This window comes from Ictidomys tridecemlineatus, chromosome 5, assembly GCF_052094955.1.
Source record: "Ictidomys tridecemlineatus isolate mIctTri1 chromosome 5, mIctTri1.hap1, whole genome shotgun sequence".
In the NCBI taxonomy this organism is placed as follows: Eukaryota; Metazoa; Chordata; class Mammalia; order Rodentia; family Sciuridae; genus Ictidomys; species Ictidomys tridecemlineatus.
The window spans coordinates 180,876,248-180,899,539 of record NC_135481.1 but is presented as its reverse complement, the minus strand read 5'-3'; the positions used below and the strand labels follow the sequence as shown (position 1 = coordinate 180,899,539).

Below are 23,292 nucleotides of genomic sequence, written 5' to 3'. Positions count from 1 at the left end.
CGGGGGGCGTCTGGAGCTGGGTGCCGGCCAACAGGACGAGTTGGGCCTGGGAAGTCACCCAGCCGTGGACCTTCCTGTAGAGGTGTTGGACTTTAGTGAGGATCCATCTCGGCCAGAACGGAAGCCGCCTCAGCCCCTCAAACCCTGGCGCCCTAGGCCCAGGGCAGGGAGGGACGCCCTTTCCTGCCGCGGTTCCTGCTGAGGGGGGAGCAGTGGTCCGCCAGCCGCCCCAGGGAGGCCGAGTGGGGGCCAGGGTGGACACAGAAAACGGGGGGCTTAACACGGCAGGGGAGAAGGGACCTCACCAGGGGGAGAGGCAGGCAGGAGGGGGTGAGGAGGGCTCAGGGGTCAAAGACAGGAAGATGGAGACGACAGGGCACCGGGGGCTGGGTGCGTTGCCCCTGCCCCGCAGGCCTAGGCCAGCCTGAGCCCCAGCCCTGCTCAAGCCAAGCACCTGGTACCGCCAGGCCCTGTCCCCTGGAAGCCCCTCCCGCCAACTCCCCCTCACTCTCCCGGCCAGGCTGGCTCCGCTCAGCTCTGACAGGCCGCCCCACGCCTGGCCTGGCAGCAGCCCAAACCCCCAGAGCACAACAATTTGTCTCGTCTTCCTTTCCCTCCCTCCTGTGTCCTTAGCCTGCCTCTGAGGGCTCCCTGAGGCAGGATGGAGGCACCTTGCCTCCTGGGAGGGAGCCCTGGTGAAGTGGAGGTGCCAGTCATTTTACAGACAGCGAAAGTGAGGCCCAAAGAGGTGAAGTGGCTGGGGGCCCGTAAGGGGCAGAGCTGGACTTTAACCAGGAACTAAGAACCAGTCCCGTGTGTTGGCCCTGAGCGGTGTGAGCCTGAGGCCGTGCACTGCGCCTGCGTCTGCCCACGGGCCCTCACCATCACCTGGCAGAGGATGCTGGCCTTATCTTCATCCCTCAGAAGCGGCTTGGGGACGGGGGATGGAGCATGTGGTAGAGCATGTGGTAGAGCATGTGCTTAGAACACGCGAGTTCCTGGGTTCCACCCCTAGCACATGAAACAAAACAAAGCAAATCCTAACCGTTATGCTAATAAATTTCCACAAACTGAACACACTCATCGGGCCATCACTCAGATTAAGAAATAGAACATATTAAAAAACAAAGAACAGGTATTGAAAGAGAAGGTTCAAACACTGGACTGTATAAAAATTTATTTATTTATTTATTTATTTATTTATTTATTTATTTGTTTGTTTGATTATTTATTTATTTATTTATTTATTGTCATCCAAAGGATGCCATAAAGAAATCGAAAAGACAACACACAGGATGGGAAACACCTGCATATTGTATGTCTGGTAAGAACTTAAGATCCAGAATATATAAAGAACTCCTACAATTCAACAATAAGAAGGTAAGTAAATAAACAAGGGATTTGAATACAGTTTCTCAAACAGAGATGTACAAATGGTTATTAAGCACACGAAAAGATGTTCAACATCATTAGCCATTGAGAGGTCAAAATCAAAACCACAAAGCACTTTCTGCCTACATGATGGCTACGATCCCAAGATGGATAATAACAAGTGTGGGTGAGAGTGCAGAAACACTGGGAACTTCCATACACTGCTGCTGGAAACAGTCAATGATGTGGTTGCTTTGGAAAACAGTTTGGCAGTTTTTAAAAAAGGTTAAACACAGAGCTACGATTGGACCCATCTCGTAGTACATGAAAACATGTCCACACAAAAGTTGAACATGAATGGTGGTAGCAGCATTAGTCACAGCAACCCCAACGTGGAAACCACCCAAACGACCTTCAGCTGATACATGAAAACATGACAGATCCAAATGCTGGAATATTACCCCACAATAAAAAGGAAGCCAGGCGCAAGGACGCACGTCTGTAATCCCAGCAGCTGGGGAGGCTGAGGCAGGAGGATTGTGAGTTCAAAGCCAGCCTCAGGGAAACACTAAGCCACTTAATGAGATTCTGTCTCTAAATAAAATACAACACTGGGCTGGGGATGTGGCTCAGTGGTCGAGTGCCCCTGAGTTCAATCCTTGGTAACCCCACACCCCCAAAAAGAAGCCAAGTAATGATACATGGAACAACGTTGGTGGAACCTGAAAACATCATCCTCAACCAAAGGAGCCTGTTGCGAAAGGCCACGTATTAAATGATTCCATTTAGATGAAATTTCTAGAATAGACAAATAAGTAGAAAGTCAATTAATAAGTAGTTGCCCGTGGCCTGGAACGGGGGGCCGTGGGAGGACAGGGAGAGTCTGCTCATGAGTACTTCCTCTTCAGGATGACGGAACGTTCTAAAATTAGATCCTGGGAACCATTGTGCAAGTCTTAAATATATTTGAAACCACTGGATTGTACACAGCAAATGAGTGGATTTTGTGACTCCACTCACCAAAGCACTTGAAACCACAAAGATCCTCTGTGCCTTCATTCATGCCGCTCCCTATTTGAGTTGCCCCCTGTCCTGTTTCTCCGAATGATCAGAAATAAATGATGTCTAAGGCCCAACTCAAACACCGTTACAAAGATTCCTGGATACATTCCAACCAGAAGTAATTTTCTTTCCTTTGAATTCAATATACTTCACATCATTCACTCTGCGAGGACGAAGGCACCATTGCACCTGACTACCTCAGTCCCCGCCTCCTCTCTGCCCCTATACTAGGAGCTTCTGCAGACAGAAGATCACATCTGCTGACCTTCTGTGCGTGCAGAGCCCAGCACACAGTAGGCCTCCCAGGGAGGTGTGCAGAATTCATTCTAAATGTCCTTTGGATCCCATCAACCTCCCCCCAAGAAACAGGTTCTTAATGGAAAGTTCCAGACCTGACTCACATTTCATCCCTACAGAAATAGCCTAGCACTTAGCAGTTACACACACACACACACACACACACACACACACACACACACAATGACTAAATGAAGATGACTTTGGTTTCCATCATGACTGTCCAGTTTTCTTCCATGTATTTTTTTTTATTGGTGCATTATAGTTGCACACTCGGTGGGATCGTTGTTACGTATTCACACCTGCACACCCACTGTCCAGTTGTGAACAGAGGCGGAGCTCCCCTCTAGGCTTGGAGGACGGGTAGGTGTTGGGTTATACACTAATCAGTGCCTAGGAAAGCTTGCCGGGAGAGGAGGAGGTCTCTCAAAGAATGTGGAAGGAGAGAAATGGGGAGGAGGAACCGGCCACTCCCCTATGTGAGCGGCCTTGGTTATAAAGTAAAAGGATGTCAAACATCCGAGAAAGCCACTGCACGGGGCGTGTGCAAACTAGCCTATGTATTCCCCCACTGTATCCTGGCCCACCACCACCCAAGAGCGAATAAGTCATACAATGTCCAAACCTCCACTGGGTTCTTCCGGTTCTCTCTTGGGGATCCATGAACACTATGCTGGGGGCCTTTTCAGCCCCAAGTAGGGGAGTGAGGACGAGTAATCCAGATGGGAGGAGCGATATCTTATAACTCAGGTAAAAATCAATCATGAGAAAGTACAACCATCCAAATGCTAGGAAATTAAGAAATAAGGAATGGCTTAAGAAACACTGAAAACGCGAGTTAAAATGTTTTTCATAACAAAACCCAGAACAAAATTTGTAAATACAGGTAAATCAGTACCTAGAGGAAAAGTTATAGTGTTAAATGCACATATCAGAGAAGGTAAAGAATTGATAAAATGAATATTCACCTCAAGAAGTGGAAAAATAATGCCAAAAAGATGCAATAAAGGTGGGAAGAAAATAATAAAAGCAAGAACAGAAGTTAATAAAATAGGGAAACAAAGATTAAAAACAGCTGATCCATAAAACCCCAAATTGGTTCTTTGAAAAGACCAGTAAAACTGACAAACTGCTCAAAGAAACTGGTCTAGAGAAAAGAGAAATGGCACACACACACACACAAAAAAAAAAAAAAAAAGAAAAAAAACAAAGTTAGGAATAAAAATGGGACATTACTACAGATGTTGCCAACTTTATTTTATTTATTTTAATATCGCCAACTTTAAAAAGAGAGGATGTTCTGAACAAGTCTGATTCAATAAATTTGAATATTTAAATGAAGTGGATAATGTACTAGAAAGGTATACATTAATTTTGACTTAAAATAGAAAATCTAGATAACCCTCTAACAAATAAAGGCATTGTGTCAGTTGGCAAAACCAGGCCCACAAAAAGAACTTGAACCCCAGATGGGTTTACGGTAAGTTCTAGCTGATTTTCAAACAAAACAATTTTTGGTCTCTGACAATCTCTTCCAGAGAATAAAAAAAGAGTGGATAATCCCCAACTCATTTTATGAGGCTAACATAACCTTCATGCCAAACCAGGACAAGGACATTGCAAGAAAGGCCAATTTTACTCATAAATACACATTTAAAATCCTGAATAAAATGTTAGCTAAAAAAAATCTATCAATATATACAAAAATATGACAACCAAAAATGGGCTTATCTCAGAAGCACAGAGTTGATTTGGGCTGGGCTGTGACTCCACCTAGTATGCAGGAGGCAGGAGGCCCTATGTTCAATCTACAGCATTGCAAATAAATAGATAGATAGATAGATAGATAGATAGATAGATAGATAGATAGATAGATTTGGCCAGATGTGCTGTGGCACATGCCTGTAATCCCAGCAGCTAGGGAGGCTGAGGGCAGGAGGATTGTGAGTTCAAAGTCAGCTTCAGCAAAAGCGAGGCACTAAGCAACTCAGTAAGCCCCTGTTCTCTAATAAAATACAAACTAAGGCTAGGGATGTGGCTCAGTGATTGAGTGCCCCAGGGTTCCATTTCCAGTATAAAATTTTTTTGTTTGTTTTCAATTAACATCATTCAGCACATGAAGTGATTGAAGGGCAAAAACTACATGAGCAGGTCAACAGACAGTGATCTAAGGAAATTATAAACAGAAGGGAATTCATTAGCTTAATATAAAGGTTTTACCTACAGCTCAAAAAATTGAGGATAAAATATTAAAAGCTTTTCCTTTTGAAAAGTATCACAAGTATCTTAGTGGATTCCCACCATAGGAACACCATCTCGCATTTTACTGAAGGTCTTACCCAGGGTAGTAAGGCAAGAAAAAGAAATGGAAGATGTACAATTTTGGGGGAAACAAGACAGTCATCTTCAAAGGCGATAGAGTCATGTATAGAGAAAACCCCAAATAATTTCTAGATAGAAAAATAGAATTAACAAGAAAATTTTAGCATTATCATTAAATACAAAATAAATATATTAAAACATATCTCTATGTAAGAGCAATAACAAGACGTTTTAAAAATTAAATAAATTCTAAAAATTAAATATATTTAATAAATATAACAAAAGCCCAAAAGACCCCTACTGGGAAAATTATGGCACTTTATTGAGCAACATTAAAGAAAACCTAAATTAAAGGGGGAATATGTCGAGTTAATGGATAATCGGGTTTAATGTTGTAAAGCTATCCATTCTTCCCAAATTGATGATAGATGCCATTAAATCCCTATTCTGAAAGAGATTTCATGGAACTTGACAAGATGAGATCCAGTCATATGGAAATGTGAAGGGTTAAGAACAGGCAAGATCCTCTTGGAAAGGCAGATGGGAAGACTTGCTCTACTCCATCTCAAGACTGGGTGGCACAGTCAGTACAGACCCCACATTTGAGACATGTGACTTAGGGCCAAGGTGGCATTGCAAACGGGTGGGGAATAATCGAGTGCCCACAAGGAAGAATGGGAACGTGGACCCCTACCTCACGCCGATTTTAGAAATCAATCCAGGTGGACCCTGGCCAGACTGTGGGAGGGTTAGAGCAGGATGTAGGAGAAGTTCTTCATGACCTTAGGTAAACAAAGACTTGTTTTTTCTTCAACATCAGAGATTGAACTCAAGGGTGTTCTACCACTAAGCTACAACCCCAGTCCTTTTGGTTTGGTTTTGTACCAGGTGAACCCAGGGGTGCGTAACCACTGAGCAACACCCCGGACCTTTTTATTTTTTAGTTTGAGACAGTCTCCCTAAGTTGCTTAGGATCTCACTAAGTTGCTGGAGCTAGCCTTGAACTTGTGATTCTCCTGCCTCAGCCTTCAGAGACACTGGGATACAGGCGTGCAACACACATGTCCCCAGTCCTTTTTTTAAAAAAAACATTTTTTAGCTGTATAGTCACAAATCCTTCATTTTATTTTATTTATTTTTATGTAGTGCTGAGGATTGAACCCAGTGCCTCACCTGTGCTAGGCAAGTTACAGCCACTGAGTTACAGCCACAATGCCCCCCACCCCAGTCCTTTTTATTTTTTCTTTTAAGACAGGGTTTGGCTAAATTGCTGAGGTTGTTCTCAAATTTGAATCCTCCTGCCTCAGCCTGCCAAGCTGCTGAGATTGCAGGCATGCACCCACCACACTCAACCACTAAGATTTTTTAAAACAAAACATGGAGAGCATTTATTATAAAGAAAAAGATTTATATACTTGATTTCTTTAAAACTAAAAACTTCTATTTCTTAATAGATCTTATAAACACTGTAAAAATAACCATAAAGTGGAAGAGAATATCGAAGGTTATTGTTATAACTGATAAAGAACAGTCCCTTAAAAATTTAAAAAAAAAACACCTTATACTAATTAAAAAATGCAGGGGAGGAGGGCTGTCTTGGCATAGGTACTTCCCAAAAGGGGAAATCCAAATGCCCAATAATGTATGAAATGCTATTCAATCTTATAAACAGAAAAAACTAAATTGAAGAAGTTTCAATGAGGTGTAACTGAGAGGAAAGTGACCACAACACTCGGAGCGACCAAGAGATCTTTTTGCAGCAGTGCAACAGAGGAGAAAGAGAGAGAGAGAGAGAGAGAGAGAGAGAGAGAGAGAGAGAGAGAGAGAGAGAGAGAGAGAGAGAGATAGAGAGCAGAGAGCATGCGCGCAAGGGAGACAGAGAGATCAAGAGAGATAGAGCAAGAGAACAAGAGAGCAAGAGAGAGAGGGGCCCAGCAGGAGGGAGTTTTTATAGCCCAAATCTAACGGGGTCTCTGGGTCTGCAAGCTGCCTTGTTGGCATAAGGGGGGTTGAGTGTTCAGCCTTGAGTGGGGGTTGCATGTTCAGCTTTGATGCAAACAGGTGATAAAGGACCAGACAGAGCGGGGTTTGAGTGCGTGGGCCATCCTGCAGCTAACATTTGTTCAGCCTGCCCTGCAGGTAACATAGTTCAGCCTGTTCTGCACCCAACATTCCTCCCTTTTTGTTTTTCTAAGTGACACAGGGGATGTCGTAAAGTCCTCTAGCTATTTCCTGCTTAATGGTGGGCGGCGTGGAACCTAGAAGGGAAAGTGGAGGAATGTTCAGGGGACAGGTGTGTGAACACCAGGGCAGCCAGATATAACATCCAGTGGCTATAGACAGTTATTCCGGAAGGGGCAAAGTCCATGAAGGTTCCTTGAAGCCATAGGTTGTCAATGGCATCAAACCATTTCTGAGCAGAGGAGATCTTTGGTATCAGCCATTGTTCCTGTTGTAGGGACTCTAGGAAGTATCGGAGGTGGCTTGGTTGAATCCAGTAATGTTAAGGGTGACAGCCTGATTGCAGCCAGTGGAAGGGCAATTGCCTTGACCCATAAACTGAGAGTGGGTGGTGTCATCCTGGTGCCATGTCGCTTGGATGTAGAAGCGGCATCTGTGGTTTGAGATAAAAACTTGAGAGAGAATAATGATTAGTAGAAGAAGAGGGTTGGCGAGAAATTTTGAGTTTGGTGGTCGTGGTGGAAGTCCAGGACTGGAAATTTGGAACAGGTGCCTTTTTTAAGGCAGGAGACATGGTACCAGGGAGAGTGTCTGCTTGGCCACCATTGGGGTAGTAACTATGACTGTATGGGGTCCCATCCAGCGAGGTTCCAACGACTGAGAATGCAGTTCCTGAAGTAAGACTGAGTCACCCAGTTGAAGAGGGTCCAGTTCAGTTTGTGGTTGTGCTGGGACTGAGGCAATGAATGGAACAGGAAGGCACCGGTCTGCATGTTCCCTTAGGAGTTTGCGTAGAAGTGTGAGATTGGGCAGGTAGGACACGAGGGGAGGAGGAGTGATTGGAAAGCTTTGGTTCATTAAGAAAGCGCACCCATAGAGTTGCTCAAAGGGGCTAAGGCCTGAGGGGGTCCTTGGGGCTGCCTGATTCAGGTGAGGGCCAAAGGCAGGATATTGGGCCAGAAGAGCCTGAGTTCAATAGCAAGTTTAGTGAGATGATCCCTGAGAATGCCGTTAGGCCTCTGAGCCTTACCCAAGGATTGGGGGTTGGTGGGATGTGGAGCCTCCAAGTGATGTTGAGGCCTTTGGAGACTAGTTGAGCAACCTGAGAAGTGAAGGCCGGACTGTTGTCTGACTGGATGGAGGAGGGAAGTTCGAACCTGGGAATGATCTGCTGGATGAGGATGGAGGTGACAGTGTTAGCCATCTCCCTGGATGTAGGGGAGGCTTCTATCCAACGTGGAAAAAGTATCAACCAAAGTAAGTAGGTAGCGAAGCTTTTTGTGCCTAGGCATGTGAGTGAAGTTGATCTACCAGCTCCTCATCTGAGGTGTGGGGAGTTTAGGTTTGATATTTCCTTGGGGGGATACTGTAGAGCAGACAGAATAAGCAGAGTGGACCTGCTGGAGAGTAGTTCTCATTCCTAGGAAGTGAAAGAGGGGTTGTGAAAACTGGAAAAAAGGGTTAGAGAGGGTTTTAGACGGGCACAGTGTCTCTGGAGCCAGAGGAGTTGGTCATGAGTCGTAAGTGTCTATCTTGGGCATTAGGACTGGTAGTCTTAAAGAAGTAGTTGATTGACCAGCTAGTTGGTGAATTTGTATATCTGATCTTGCAGGAACTTCTATAGGCAATTTAATAGACATGGTCCTATTAGGAGAAACATAGAGAGGACTAATAGAGGTCCTGCGACTAGGAGAAGCCAAGGCCATACTTGACAGAACATTCCCCATGGAGCCTGTTGGCCTAGTTGCTGTCTCCTCTTTTCTAGCTGTTCTTGTCTTTTATCACTACTAGGAATGACTTTTTGGCTTAACTGTTTTTGGTAGGTGTTTAAGATTAATCTGGTCAAAATTGACTTTGTTTCTATCTATTGTTAAGAAAGAGAAACTCAGCCGAGTTCCCATAGGGGTCGCTCGTGGGGGAACTTGAGAGCAGCTTCTTAGTTCTGCTAGTGCCATTTGCGCTAGGATGGGTCCAGGTCTTGCTTGACCATGTGGCTTCCCTTGGAAGTATCAGGGATGTCTCCTGTCTCCAATGACCCTCCTATTCACAGCAAGTGCACTGATTGGCTTTTCATTTTGGTCTCAGTAATCCCCCTGATCAGGAGGTTATGTGGCCCAGAGTTGCAAAGCTCTTTAGAGAAGTTCCCTGTTCCCTGGATTTCAGACTGATTCAGAGGGCCAGAGCCAAATATTAGTTTTCTTGGCCATTTTAATTTAAGTTTTGATCATAAACATCCAGCAAAGTCAGTTTCACATTAAATTAAGAGTACTGGGCTTTAGCTGAAGTCTGGCCTACTTTGGAGTCATTTTGACATGTAGTAAGATGAGGGGCACAGCCTTATCTCAGGTAAGGCTAAGATTTTTAAATCTTAGATAAAGTGTTCTATTATTGAACTGATCTTTGTTTTTAAATATCATTAATTTATAAAGTTTACATATATTTTTGCTTGATGTCACATGAATACTAACTAATACAATATGATATTACATTTAAATTGTACCCAGTTTATAGAACTTTATATTAATCTTATTGATAACAGGTCCAGTTATAGAACATTAAGTGATATAAATAAATCTCCAATATGTTATTTTTATAAGCCTAAAATTACCATGCAACCTTTTGGAGAATATCAGCTTGATATAATGTTTATTTTAAAGCTTCTATCTTAAAGACTTATATATCTGGAAAATATGAACACATTTAATATGCAGAGAAGAGTAATAGTACCACAATTACATTGATGTTTTATATTAATCAAGTTTAGCTCTTAAAGAAATAACATATTACAATATTGCAAAATAACAGTTGTTGTTTAACCATAGTTGTATACACAGACTTTCCTTAGCACTTACTTACACCTATATAGCCAACATACACAGACCTCCTTTATCACTTGCTTAAACCCTCTTATTTACTTAATAGACTCTCTTATCCAGAAACACAATTTCCTTCTATTAAATCCATACCTAGAACCTTCTAATTTCTCTTTCCTAACTCCTTCTTTATTCATATTTTGAAAAAATCCTTGTAAATTTCTGAACTTAGGCAAATTATTTCATTTTAATAAGAGATATTTTGTTATTTGCAGCACACAATTAATCACATCTGTTGACCATTTCATGAAAATATGAACAATGTTTAAGTATATAGACTTATACTGTTGTAGGGATGGACAAGGCGAGGCACCTAAGATAGCAGCGAATATAGGGAAACAGTTTTATTTGGTTGCAGCCAGATTCAGAGTGCACTGCTTCTGTTGTAATTAATTAATCCCCTGAACCCCAAGTTTAGGTAGTTGCAGAATTTTGTACCCAATATGTAAAGGGAGGGGCTCAGAAGTTCAGAGTCTGCAGAAGTTCACAAGAAGCAGTTTTGGGTTTTTTTTGTTGTTGTTCTGGGCAAGTTAACTTTTCAAGGACACCTGGGAGGGGGAGAACTTTTTCTTCCCTTTCTTTCCTCCCCCTGCCAGCTGTTACCATGGAGCCCAGTTGGTAACTTCCTTATCTTAGAAATGTAGCCATCTCTGTGAAGCCCAGCTCAAGGCCAGAGGCCTTGTCCACATATTTTGTGAAAAACTAGTAAGGGGGTGTCTAGCTTTTGGAGTGCTGATTTTTTCAAGCCAGTGGCCAAGTAAAACAGGGCAATATGAAAAGAGGAAGTTTATCTACATTAAACTCTTTCGTAGAGATTTTTTTGCTGAAAGTCCTAAAATCAGCCATGGAGAACATTTCTGGAGAAGGTCAGTTAAGACTTTTCTGTGGGCCTGGTAGGGAGGGGGAAGACGGGAACTCGGGGCTGAGAGCAGCTCCGTGGTGGATCTGAGAATGAGGAAGGAGAGATGTAAACGAATAGAATTTTCCCTAGCAAGGAAAACTTGAGCAGTAGAACAGGATGGGAGTGAATATTAAAAAAAGCCTGTAAGGGACTTTAAATTCTTAGTAACCTGTTTTCAGTGATGACAAAGCAACTTTAAAGGCCATTTTATCCCAGATCTTGGATAGGGGTCTGAGGGCTCTCCTCAGCTCGTTTGAGCTTTGGGTTAGCTGGTAAGAGGACCTGGTGGGACCCGGTGTGGGTGCCGACAGGAGAAGAGAGGAGTGAGTGGGTGGAGGGGTACCTCAGTACCTGCTACCTCAGTAAGGGGGCAATGGTCTGAGAACCGGCCGAGGTTTGGGTTTTTGATCTAGTAATTGAAGGGGAAAAATCAGGTTGCTGAGGTGGTGGGGGTGACCGCTTAGGGGCTGGGGCAGAAGGTTGAGGGTGAGGACCTTTTTGAGCCAGGAGACAGTGGAGGTTCCTCAGCAAGGTCAAAAGAAGTGGATGAGTCCGGAGGAGGAGACGATTGGGGATCAGTGGTTGTGGGAGCTGGTTTGTAGGCTAGAAGAATTTGCAGAGGTTTGCAAGAGGTGCAGAGAGCAGGATTGGATCGGAGCAAGAAGAAAGCCTGGACATAAGCCATCTTTACCCATTTTTTGAATGCTCACAGTAATTGTAGAGATCCCTTAGAATGGAGGGATCCAGGGACCCAAAAGGGGGCCATCTGTTTTGGTTGTTTAAAGGATAAGTGGGCCAGGCCTGGGTGCTATATTTGATCAATTTTTTGGGTTCGATGTCTGGTGTCAAGGAGAGGGTTTTGAGGTTATCCAGGAGGCATTATAGGGGAGAGTCGACCAGCAGAGAGGACACATTACCCATGTCGCAAATGTAGTATGAGGAGGAAGGAAGAGGACGCAAATGTAGTATAGGGGAGAAGGACGGAGACGCAAACGTAGTATAGGGGAGAGGGAAGGAGGAAACTGATTTATTGGCAAAAGGGGCGTCTCCGCTAGAGCCAAAAATCAGGAGTGCCTTAGTGGCAGGTTTGAGCTGCAGGGTTTGGTCGTCACCGAATCCTGACAGTTGAAGCTCTAGTCCTGGATGGAGCCGGAGCCGTGGGAGACCTTGGCCAAGGCTTTTCGGGACCCCTCCTGGAGAGGCCGGATACTCCCAGGGCCGGAAAGAGGGGAAAGAGAGAGACAGGGGAAGAGGGAGGAAGGGGAGGGTAAGCGTCTCTCTGGCGGCTGAGTCTTGAAGGTGTGAGGACTAGGACTTTATGAGAGCCACCAAGACCATGAAGGTCTGGGTGGGGTGATGTGCAGTTCTCTGTTGTGTGTCTCTGGAGGCTACAGAGTCCTTCGAGGGAGACCGACAAAGCCTGTGCTGGTAAACTACCAGCTGGGAAGGGAAGGGGAAAATTTTGAACCTAGGAGTCTATTCTGCCCAAGGAAGGAGTTCCTGAGGGCCACCGTAGCCTTAAAGGCTGTGGTGGGGTTTTTTCCTCCCCGCAGGTGGGCAAAGAGGTTTGCTGGACAATCAACAGTCAAATCCTCCTGACAGCACCATTGGGTTTAGGACTCCAGGAAGGGGAAACTCACCAATCGAAGGTCGGTGGTGGATGCAGTTCTGGTGATCGAGAAAATGGGTTCAGGTCGTCCGGTGAGTGGCACTTCTGAAGGAAGAGGGACCCAAAGTGGGTTTTAACCCTCTCCCGGGTTTCGGCACCAATGAAAGGAAAGTGACCACAACACTCGGAGCGACCAAGAGATCTTTTTGCAGCAGTGCAACAGAGAAGAGAGAGAGAGAGAGAGAGAGAGAGAGAGAGAGAGAGAGAGAGAGAGAGAAGAGAGCATTCGCGCAAGGGAAACAGAGAGATCAAGAGAGACAGAATAAGAGAGCAAGAGAGCAAGAGAGAGAGGGGCCCAGCAGGAGGGAGTTTTTATAGCCCAAATCTAACAGGGTCTCTGGGTCTGCAAGCTGCCTTGTTGGCACAAGGGTGGGGTTGAGTGTTCAGCCTTGAGTGGGGGTTGAATGTTCAGCTTTGACGCAAACAGGTGATAAAGGACCAGACAGAGGGGGGTTTGAGTGCGTGGGCCATCCTGCAGCTAACACTTGTTCAGCCTGCCCTGCAGATAACATAGTTCAGCCTGTTCTGCACCCAACAATAACAACAAACAGTCAATGGAAAATAACACAGACTCAAAAATCAGCTAAAATGTAAAAGATGGCCTACCCACGGTTGTTAAGGATAAGGAGATAAGGACCTCTTGGGAGTTGGTGGGAGCATACAATGGCACAATTTAGGGTCACGAATACTGCAAGACCCAGGGATCCTGCTCTCATACCCAAGAGAGAGCCATGGAGATGTGCACCATGATGCATGGTCAAGAGCATCCACATGGGACAGGGGTAAAGAATAAGGGTACATAGGAAGGAAGAGGGACCAGCTTTAAATGCAGAAGCTCCCTGCACACCCTCACCCTCACTCTGTCCTGCTTTACTCCAGGCCCAAATTCTTAAAGATTCCAATAAATCTAGAGAACTGTAAACCTAGTTAGCACCTGGACACTTTGTTAGTTTGTGGCGTGATTAAAAGAAGCCTGGAGAGAGACTGTTTGAGAGACCCAGGGTATGGGTACCGTGCATGTGTGTTAACTAGATAATGTCAACCTAAAGATCCCGAGAGGAGCCAGACCCCTCTGACCTGCTCTGTACTCACGATGGCGAGATTCCAGCTCCCTGGACAGCCCCATGCACTTCTGACATGGTCATTTACAGCTTCCTTCTAAAGAAACCTGAGACCCCCAAAGGTGCGAGTGGCTCTCCAGCACCCACTTCCCCTGGCTGTGAGTGGGTGTCTGCTCTGAGCAAACCTCTTTGCTTTCCCAAATAAATCTTCGCTATGCCTCTCCGGATACACCCTGGAATTCCTTTCTGGGACATATGTCAGGAGCCTGCCAAGGCTGAGTTGAGGTCCCCTTTCTCTTCTGGGGAACTCCTTGGACTCCATCTGGTGACAACAGCAACACTGTTCATAGCAGCCCCATATCATCCAACAACACAGTGGAACAGTGAATCAAAATGCATTTTTTTCAATAATGAAAGTGGATGAACTACAGCCACATGCTGAAGAGGCGATTCTTAACAATACCCAGCAAAGAAGACACAAGAGAATTGGTTCCACTTAGACGGAGACACTAAACAGATCAACTGTGCACTATGTAGCTGAGGGATACACGTTCCGTAGCAGAAAAAACCCTCAAAATCCCGGCAATTTAAAGCAACAAAGGTTTCTTTCTTCCTTGTATTAATATGCGCTGCAGGTTGCCTGCATTTTCTATGTATTTTTAAAAATATTTAGTTATAGTTGGACACAATACATTTATTTTATTTATTTGTATGTGGTGCTGAGGATCGAACCCAGGGCCTCACATGTGAGGGGCAAGCACTCTATCACTGAGCCCCAGCCCCAGCCTTGAAGTTGTCAAGTCCTGTGGTCACTTTGCACCATCCTCTTGCTGAACGCAGCAGCAGCACGGGACAAAGGTGACGCTGTCCTCTTCCTTGACAGTGCTTTTTCACTCAGCTGCCAGGCGCTGTGCTCTCCTGGTTGTCCTCCATGACGGGCCACTTCTTCCCAGCCTCCTTGACGGCTCCTTCCCCTCTTCCCAGCCCCTGCGGGACTCAAGCCTCAGATGCTTCTCTTCCTTATCCACACACATGCACACGCGCACGTGCACACACACACACACACACAACACACACACACACACCCTTGTGGACTCACCTAGTTTCCGACTTCCATGGCATCGACATAGTGAGGATCCCTCCCAGACCTCTCTGCTGAACACAGATGGACACACCAGTTGCCTACGCACCTGTCACTCAGAGGTCTCCCAGAACCCCTGACTCGCAGGGATGAAAGAGCACCTTGATTCTCTTTTCTAACTGCTCCCTCTGGGACCTGCACCATCTTAGTAAGTGGCACCATCATGCGTTCAGCTGCTCAAGACACAAAGCTACTAATTATTCTCAACCAACCCTATCTTCCCTGTTTCAGCCGGCTCCCTCCAGTCCTGCTGACTTGGCCTCCTGGGCACAGACTCAGGCTGTGAAGCTCTAAGAAGGTCCCATCCCCAGAATCTCCGCCTGGGGAGGGCAGCCCCCTCAGGGGTCTCTTTGCTGCTCCACCTGCAGTCGCTCTCCTCTCAGGGGGTCTTTTGAAGAGCAATGGCTGCGTGTCCTTGCCTAAACCATTGCATACCCCCTTCAGCCTGGCATTTCCCACGTCTCTCTGTCGCTCCTGGTGGCCACCATACTCTAACCAAAGTCGGCTATTTTGATTTTTCAACTATCCAAAGCCTTTCCCCCCTGAGGTTCCAGGCACATGGTTGCCCTGTGGTGGAGGCTGGTGTTCCAGGGACTTCTTACTGTATAACAAGCCGCTCCAGAAGTTGGTGACTCAAGACGGTAGTTACTGTGGTTCCCGGGGCTGACCGCATTCAGCCCGAGGGGCCTGGTGCAGGTGCAGTGGGGTGGGGCAGCTGTGGTCCTCTGAGGCGCCACTCAGCTGCTGGGTGCTCAAGACAGCTCACTCCTGTGACCGGAAATTGACCCTGGATGTCAGCTGGGAGCCCAGCCGGAGCTGTTCCTGGAATGCCCACACAGGGACACAGGGACACACCACGGAGCTCTGGCTTCTCACAGCAGGACAGCTGGGTTCTGAGAGACACCGTGGCCTGGAGACGGAGGCCCACGAGGCCAAAAGCAAAAGCTTCCCGAGAGACTCCTGGTGACTCCCAGAAATGACACAGCATCACGTCTGCCATATTCTATTAGCCAAAGATGTCACAGGTCCCAACCAGAGCCAAAAGGCAGAGGAACAGACTCCTGTCCTGGTGAGGGAGTGCAGAGTGACACTGGAGAAAGTCTAGTGGCAAGGAGACAGGCTGCAGCCATCTGTGGGAAAGTACAGTCTCCCACAGCTAATTTCTTGCCCCTTCCTTCCTTCCCTTCCTCTTTCCTTCTTCCCTCCCTCCCTCGTTCCCTTCCTTCCTCCCTCCCTCCCTCCCTCCCTCCCTCCCTCCCTTCCTTCCTTCCTTCCTCCCTCCCTCCCTCCCTCCCTCTTTCCTTCCTCCCTCCCTCCCTCCCTCCCTCTTTCCTTCCTCCCTCCCTCCCTCCCTCCCTCCCTCCCTTCCTTCCTTCCTTCCTTCCTTCCTTCCTTCCTTCCCTCCTTCCTTCCTTCCTTCCTTCCTCCCTCCCTCCCTCCCTTCCTTCCTTCCTGTCTCTCCTCTCTTCTCTTTATTTTCTTTTGGGGAGGGTACTGGGTGGGATTTAGCCCAGGTGTGCTTGACCCCTGAGCCACATTCCCGGCCCTCTAGCCCTTTTTATTTTTTATTTTGGGACAGGGTTTCACTAAGTTGCTGAGGCTGGCTTCAAACTTGTGATTCTCCTGCCTCAGCCTCTCAAGGATCTGGAATTACAGGCGGGTGTCAGAGAGCTCGGCCACCGCTAATTTCTTCTTGTCATTCATCCCTGCTCTGAAATGTCTCAGGGAGGCCTTTCCTGTCCCAGGTATTCAGTCAATGTCACATCTGTGTCATATTCTAAATTTTGTCCTAACAATGATTATCAACTGGCCCTTATCTGATATATAGATCCTCCTCAACTTATGATGAAGTTGAGTCCAGAGAGATTTAAGTTGAAAATACCATAAATAAAAAACACATTGAATATACCTAACCTACCGAACATTGTAGCTTAGCAATATCAGTCGCTTCCTGAGTGACTGCATGGTTGACTAGAAGCTTTAGCTGCCCAGGATCCTCAGAGAATCAGACCACATATCACCTGATTCAGAAAAGATCAGATTCAAAATTTGAAGTGTGGTTTCTACAGAATGTGTACCATTTTTGTACCACAATAAAGTAAAAAAAAAACTAGTTGAAGCTGGGCACAGTGGCACATGCCTTTAATTCCAGCATCTTGGGAGGCTGAGGCAGGAGGATTGCAAATTCAAAGGCAGCCTCAGCAACTTAAGGAGGCCCTAAGCAACTCTAAATAAAAATATTTAGAAGGGCTGAGGATGTGGCTCAGAGGTTCAGATTGTGGGTTCAATCTTCAGTACCTAAAAAAAAAAAAAAAAAAGTTGAGCCATCGTGGGTTGAAGACGAGCAGTAGCTGCATTATATTAGTCTTCCCCTTGCACCTGAGCTCCCTGACAGTAGGGACTTCATCTTGCTCAATTCTGGTTCTTCCCTCCTCCTGAGAGGCCTGGCACGTGTTAAGTGCTCAGAGACTCACAGGATTACTGAATGAAGCTGCGGGGGAAGGACAGGAAGCGCCCGTGATCCCTGGGAGATGAACCTGGAGGAACAGCTGCTCCACATGTGTATGAGCAACTTGCTCCCGGGACAGTTCAGGCAGGGACAGGATGGGCTGCCTCCAGAGGTGCTGGAGGGAGGCTCTGGACTCAGAGAGAGGGCTGAGGCACAAGCAGGGGCTCAGTTCTTGGCATCAACCAGGGGAGGCGGCTTCTCTGCTTTCTTTTGGCCCCTCTCAAAGTCATCTTAATCCTTCTGGTACTACCGGTAGAATGAGCCAGAATTTATGGCTCCGGGAAATTGTTGCAGCAATCTCTAACCTTTATCGCCTGTGCATTCAAACTCTGCTATGGGGAAAACCCACACAGTTATTTCTCCTCCCTCTCCCCAACTCCACCAGGCTTGTTTTCTTAGTTCAAGTTGTCTGACAGAACACGCCATGCCCCAAGGGTGGGGGTGTTGGGCTGGAGACCTCTCCACCAACATGAACTTAAGCCTTCAAAAGCAACTGCCTGGAGCAATGTCTTTCCAGCACCACAGCCCCCTTTTCCGAAAGCAAACGCTTCGTTGAAAACACAACAACACACTGAGCATTTACTATGTGCCTAGCTGTATGCTATGGGCTCTACGTGTTTAGCTTCCAAGAATCCCCGCCATAAATCCCTATAAGTTGGAGGCCACTGTTAGCTCCCAGGTCACATGGTATGTGGGGACTTGGGTCTGGAACATTCTCAGTTCAGACCACACTTTCTGAAACACCATGCTACCTGTTTTGCCATTTGGTTTTGTAATTCTGTTTTCCAAATAAAGTCGCCCATGGGCTCTTGATGGCACAATGGACACTAGAGCTGCTTTCACTAAAACAGGCCCAGGGAGCAGGAGTCCAGACCCTTCGGTTCTCCCACCTTATCTCAGAGCAGTGCCCAAACCACGAACGCACCAAATCCATAATCCTCACCATGGAGGCACCAAAGAGCCAGCGCAGATTAGCACACAGGCTTTGGAGTCAGACCTTAGGCTAGGTGTCCTCACTTGCAAAATGGGCTGGTAGGTATTCCTACCTCGGCAGGGTCATGTGAGGACTGCAGGGGGCAGCGAATGCAAGGTTCGCACCCAGGTGTTCCTCACCAGAGGGCCTGGTATTAGGAGTAGCCCCTTGGCCCTCCCTCTGACCCCAAGACAGCAAACCTAGGGCCTGGGGACATGGGCTGAGCAGCTTCGCCAGCTCTACCAGGAACTGGCACAACATGAACAGATGCAGGGTGGCGAGGCCATCCATGAATCTGTCGGTTTCCAGGATGCCCCCCACCAAGGCCCCCCCCACCAACAGGCACCACAGGAGGCTGAGGCCCAGCTGGCAGCAGACCCAAGTTGCCCGAGCCACTAGATAACTCTGTAATGAGTACCCCTCAAGCTGGAGCATTCATCTTGCTGCCCACAGGGAAACCTGGGCCCAGGTTAACCCTTCCCCTCCCAGCCCCAGGGATGCTGCTGAGAGCACAGCTCTTGGGGGAAGAGGCTGTGTGGTCACCTATTGCTGCCAAACAAAGCATCGCAGGACTTAGCAACTAGAAACAGGGAATGATTCTTTCTTGGTTTCTGGGGTATCTGGACTCTGGAAGTGGCCTACCTGGGTGGTTATGACCCAAGAGCTTCCATAAGCCTGCAACCAAGGCCTTGGCCTTAGTAGCAGTCATCTCTAGACTAGGGGAGGAGTCAGTTCCAAATTCACTCATGCAGCTGTTGGCCGACCTCAGGGGACCCGTTTCCAGGCTCTGTCACGTGGGCTTTCCACAGGGCTGCTACACATCTCAGCGGTGGCTTACCCCGGCACTTGTGATCAAGACGGAGCAGAGGAAGGCAGCTGGGAAGGCCGCCGCAGCCCTTTTATTACCTAACTTCTGTAGTGAGCATTCCCTTTGCTATTTTCAAGTTGATAAGCTGACCCCACACACGAGGAAAGGATTGTAAAAGCACTTGAAAATCAGGAACTGGGGATCACGGGGGGTGTCTTAGAGGTTTCTGGGCATAGGGGGCTGCAGCTGGCACGTGGCACCTGTGAACATACACACATAAAGGCTGATTCTCCTTCAGGGCACCTACCAGAGCGCCAGGCACTGGCCACAGCAGCTGGCTGGTTCCACTTATCCCCAACACCACAGACGCCCCTCAGCCCTAAACAGCTCTCCAATAGGACCACTCATGCTTGCTGAGTGCCACCACGCTGGCCAGCACCCATCGTGTCTAGACAGGATGCCGTCACCAGCTTCCTCACTGGACCTGCTGCATCTGTTCTGCCCCCTGTACCGCTCCGCACCTTCCCACCATCACCTGTCTTCTGTATTCAGGGGAATCTTCAAAACAGAGGTCTGATCCTGTCTTTCCTGGCCTGAAATCACTCAGACCCTTCCTAGGATTCTCAGCATCAAGACCCAAGTCTGGGCTGGGGGTGTAGCACAGTGGTGGGGTGCTTGTCCACCAACACCCCCAAGTTTGCTCTGTGGACCACACGCTTCTGTAGGGTCAGCTCAGCCTGGACCTTGCTGGCCTCCCCTCACACCTGGCTTCTCTCACATGTCATGGTCTCCTTTCTGTGCCCTGGACACACCTTATGTCCTCTGGACACGGGCTTTGCCCAGGGTTGCCTCTTCAGGGGGCCCTTTCCTTGTCCTCCTCGCCTGCTGGACCCCTAATCACAGCTCAGAAGTCACATCCTCAAAGGAGTGGTCCCTGATCAGCCCTAATTAGGCTGGAGTCAGCAGCTGAAAACCTGTTCCTCCCGTCAGTGCCCTTTTCCTGAACACTCTTCCCTTTTGGGGACCTGTCACCGTGTCTGTTAGAATGCCGTGTGGGCAGAGGCTGGATTCAGTTTTGCCAGCTGCATCCATGGTGTCTGACACCAGTTGGTGCTCAAGAAACATGGGTGTTGAATTTGAAAAAAAAAATTTTTTTTGGTTGTTGTTCAAAGGATAAAGCAACAACTTAGAAAACATGAATTCATTTAGAACTCTGGGGCTCAAAGGGGGCTCAGAAACCAGACAACCTTCTCCTGTTCAGAAGAGGAAACTGAGACTCAGAGACAGGGAAGGACCATCCGGGCTGCAGAGTCAGGGAGGCCAGAGAGGAGAGGCCGGGCTGCAGGTGCGACCCCTCACCTGCCAGTATCCACCTGTCACAGCCCACCTGCCAGTCGTCACCTAGCCTCCACCACGGGTATCTGTCAAATGCTAATGGACCACTCTCAGCCCTAAGACTTTGGCAGGAAGACTCTGGAAGCTGCTGGCAAAGTCCCCTGCTCGTCAACCTGAACAACCTGAAGATGCACCATCCGTCCAGAGAAGACCCATTTCACCCCAAATCAAGACCAAGGAGATGGCTGCGGCCTGAGATGTCGTAGCCAATTCCAGAAGGTGCAACTGAGGCCAGAGTGGGACAGGGACCTTCCTAAAGTCCCACAGGGAGTCAGTAGCCAGGCTGGGATCAGTGCTTGGATGTCCCTACCCTGGGCTCTGGCCTCTACCCCAGGCTGCAGCCACAGGTTGGGATTAGCCTGAAGGTCCATGTGGGCTCTGCGCTGCTCCAAGGCCAACACTCAACAGAAAGCAGACCTCTCCTTACGAAAGTGGCGGCGCTGGTATTTCAAAAATCTTCACATTGGCTGCCAACATTTAAACTTTGAGAGATTTTTTTACACGCAAATTTCAGATTTCCAGATTCTCTTTGAAAAAACAGATCCTCTGGCAATACAAGCGGGCTTGCCGACACTTGGCTGAACTGAGTGTGGCTGTTCAGGCAGACACGTCCCCTCAGGCCAGACTCCCCCTTCCACCGGCCTCCCTGGCCCTTGCCGCCCTTGGTCTGAAGCTGCTCTCCCACTGGATCTGTAACCTACTCCCAGGAGCTGCGTTGATGCCTCCAGGGACCGGGAGGTTCCACTGCTGGTCAAGCGGACAGTGGGGTGAGGGAGAGCTCAGCCTGAACCTGGTCTTATCTGAAGCTGTGCATGACAGGTCCTGGTATAGTGTAATCCCGGAGCCTCATCAACTTTAATTGCCTCATAACCAAAGCGCTCTGTGCTTGTTTTGGCCAAGGCAGATAAGAGAGCCACCACTGGGAATGACTTCACAGACTTCCAGGCCTTGGTGATAAAGTCCAGACCTTGTTGTATTCTGGGCAAACTAGGGACCATATCTAGATGGCCCTTCTGAAGTTTCACAGGCAGCCAGAGAAAATAACAAGAGTTTGGAGGTCCTACCTGGGATTCTCGGGCAGTGACAGCTCTCAGACAAATCACCTTTCGTGACATACCGGCCGGGGGAGCTGACACCCAACCTTGCCGGGTGCTGTCCAACATGTCTCATAATCCATGGGGGGAAAGTGGGAGTGGGGGTCTCACAGCAATGTCAGGGTGCTGAGCACTTCATCAGGAGGCAGCCTGGGAAATCTGAGCAGATGCTCTTCATAAGGTTCTTGCAAACGTCCAACTTTGGAACTTTAAAATAGCAATGGCTTTGTTCCCACCACACTTATCGGTCATCCGATCTCAAAGCCAACTGAAATATGAGAGTCTGGATTACTGGATCTGGGAAGGAACCTGGGCAATTCTCTACCTCCAGAAGCTACTTGCAGCCTCCTAGGCGAGAAGGGTCAGCCAGACTTGGTGGGCACAGCTCTTCCCGATAATGGGTCAGAAGCTTTCCCCACGGAAACTTCTAGTTCTTGCCCCAGTTTCATCCACAATGTAGGAACCATTTTTATCTCCCATTTACATCTGCAGCCACGGGGCACACTGTGCTCGATTTTCTCTCATCTGCAGGCTGCACCTGGCCACCCTGGAGGCCTGGCCACCTTCTTGCAATTGGTCCGTGTCCCTCCTCAGCATCTTCTCATAAGAGCTGTGACCTTAACAGGACACAGTTCTTGCTCCGGGCTCTCCAGGGAGGAGAGGCTGTGTTCCAGCTATACCACGCCGCAGGCTTCCTCTCCCTGGAGTTTACACACAGACTGGTTTTTATTTCCTTAACACGTAGCTCTGTTTACTTGAGCAATGTTAATTCAAGTCCAACTGATCCTCTGAGATAATTTATTATCATCATTCCCAGTGTACAGATGATGAAACCAAGACCTGGAGAAGTGAAGTCCCTTGGCCAAAGTGCCAGTTAAGTGGTGAGGTTGGGACCTAAATGCAAGTCATGGGTCTGGAGCAGAAGTGCATGACCACCCGAGCTGCCTCTGGCCGCTGTTGTTGACGTTAACCTGGGGAGAAGGCTCCCGGGGAGATCTGGAAACACTTCCTGATAAGTCAGCCCCAGGTCCAGATGCCATTTGTCCAGTGTCACTAGTTCTGCAGTGATAGCGTTGGAACTTCAACTGGATTCCAAACCCAGGGCTCTTTGCTTTTAGCCTAGAGCTTGCTGAGTGGACTAATCTGATTTAACTGAAGTGGAAATAAATCCTGCAGGGTGGCAATGTCATAGAGATCCTGGCCAGGGGAGCGGAATGCGTTCTAACCGGCTTGGAGCCTGAATGCGTATCTGACAGGCCATTGGCACCTAGGAGGTCCCTGGGCCAGGGAGAGGAGAACTAACCAACCTGAAGAGACAGCAGGAGAGACGTGGAGACCTCATTCACGAACAGGCTGGTAACTTGAGCCCTCCTGGTCTCTGGTGATGTGGAGTGTGTATCACCCTTAGAGACACACACTGCTCGTAAATGGCCTTGTCAAGGGTGCTGTGATGGCATGATGGCTCAGTAGTGAGCATCTGTCCCCTGGAGCCAGGGGGTCTCCCTGGGGGACAGGGGCTCACTCCTAAAGCTGATCATGCTCTGTCTCTTCTTCCTGTGAGTAAATCCCCGCTCCTTCAGTGCACACGAGTCCTGTCATTCTCAGCAACACCAGCACCTGCAGAGTGTCCCATCC

General features: G+C 47.8%; 2 long non-coding RNA genes across 2 annotated transcripts; one reads left to right on the top strand and one right to left on the bottom strand.

The window, feature by feature from the left end:
• Positions 1–3,972: 3,972 nt before the first annotated feature.
• LOC144378125 (uncharacterized) lies at positions 3,973–16,118 on the bottom strand. Its single transcript, XR_013439680.1, has 2 exons — positions 12,648–16,118; positions 3,973–7,685 (listed from the first exon to the last, which is right to left on the bottom strand). It is a non-coding gene; the product is annotated as an uncharacterized LOC144378125 (long non-coding RNA).
• Positions 10,604–13,964, top strand: LOC144378124 (uncharacterized). The gene is made up of 2 exons (XR_013439678.1): positions 10,604–10,972; positions 12,561–13,964. It is a non-coding gene; the product is annotated as an uncharacterized LOC144378124 (long non-coding RNA).
• Positions 16,119–23,292: the final 7,174 nt, after the last annotated feature.